This window comes from Arachis ipaensis, chromosome B05, assembly GCF_000816755.2.
Source record: "Arachis ipaensis cultivar K30076 chromosome B05, Araip1.1, whole genome shotgun sequence".
In the NCBI taxonomy this organism is placed as follows: domain Eukaryota; kingdom Viridiplantae; phylum Streptophyta; class Magnoliopsida; order Fabales; family Fabaceae; genus Arachis; species Arachis ipaensis.
In genome coordinates this window covers 7782705-7784390 of record NC_029789.2, presented here as the reverse complement: position 1 = coordinate 7784390, position 1686 = coordinate 7782705, and positions in this window count along the sequence as shown.

The window sequence follows — 1686 nt, the reverse complement described above, 5'->3', positions numbered from 1 at the left end:
AAAAAATACTTTATATTTTATATATGAGTGAATGAGTGATGCTAATTGCTAAGTAGCCAAAGAATAATTACAATATAAAAATGTTACGTAAAAATTTTCATTCTTTTAATAAGCAAGTGACATACACCTCCTTATCATTTATTCTCTTTATCACCCACATTTTCTTCTGGGTATTTTGAGTCATTAATGTTCTTTCCAAAATTAATTTCAATTTCTCCAAATTAAATTCCTAACATTTCTCAATCATAGTATTAGTTTATTACCCATTAAAATGTAATTTTTCTACAAAAATTATGGAGATTAAATTAAAAAATTTTAACAACTTCTATTATATAACTAAAATTTGGTAATATTAATTATAAAAATTTATTAATTATAGACATCATATGTATAAAATTATGAATATTATGAGTATAAAATTATGGATGTTATTAATATGAAATTATGGATATTATGTGTATGAATTTATGAATATTATGAGTAAATTTATCAATTGAATAAATTAATTTAAGAATTTGACATTTTTTTAAATTTAATTATGATAAAATTTAAAAATATATGTTAACTTGATAGTTACTTGTGTACAGAAACTAAAAAATAATGTGTATGGATCTAATATCTAATAAACACGAATTTAATTTTTAAATGTTAGTTATATGTAATTATGGATGTTATGTATATGAACTTATGAATGTTATGCGTATGAACTTAGTTAGTACATTTACTATACTATAATTATGCATCTAAAAACACACAAAAAATCAGTTTATTATCATATCTCATCAAAGCTAGTGTGACTTTTCATATTTTTGAAAATTGGTTGACTGACAACAATCTCGTTGGGTGAGTCAGTCTGTTCAAATTCTTCGGCACCTTTTGCTATATGTATCGTATTAAGGTCGAATTCAAATGCTATATTATTTGCAATGATAAATGCGACTTCTTGTAAAATTTTTGGCTTATACACTATTGTGCTTGCAATGGTATTATTCTTGTGATTTTTGAATGAACATAATTGAATTAAGCGGAAGGTATATATTAGGATAGTTTTCATGTTTCATATTTCCATTAAGTCATGATAAATACTTTAACGGATAAGAATCAATTACAATTATTGCATGTAATTGATATTATCATTATCGTTCTTTTATTATTATTATTATTTTTATTATTATTATTATTATTATTATTATTATTATTATTATTATTATTATTGTATTCTTAAATATAAAAATTAAGTTAGTCTTTTTAAGTAAGTTACGTAACTAAAGAATCATAAACTATTAAAAAAATACACACTTAATGATACTTTCCCTCATAACATAGAGTAATTATTAACAATATATTGTAAGTAAGGAATAATAATTAATACCAATATCTTGGTCATTTAATTTTAAGGATATCATTTTAATGTTTTAGAATTTATATATTAAAAGTTAAAATAATATATTTTGACAGTTTTTTTATTAATTTTTTATTATTAAATATTTTCGTTGAAATATTTAGTAACTAATAGTCTAATACAATTCAGTTCAAATCTTTCATTCTTGATTCTTGACATTTATTTAGTTGGATGAGTAACATTAGTTTACATCTATATGGTAATGATATTGTTAATTATTTTTAATATGGGTAAAAGTTTTTATTATTTAATGCAAAAAATTTTTCATTTTATATAATGTAATA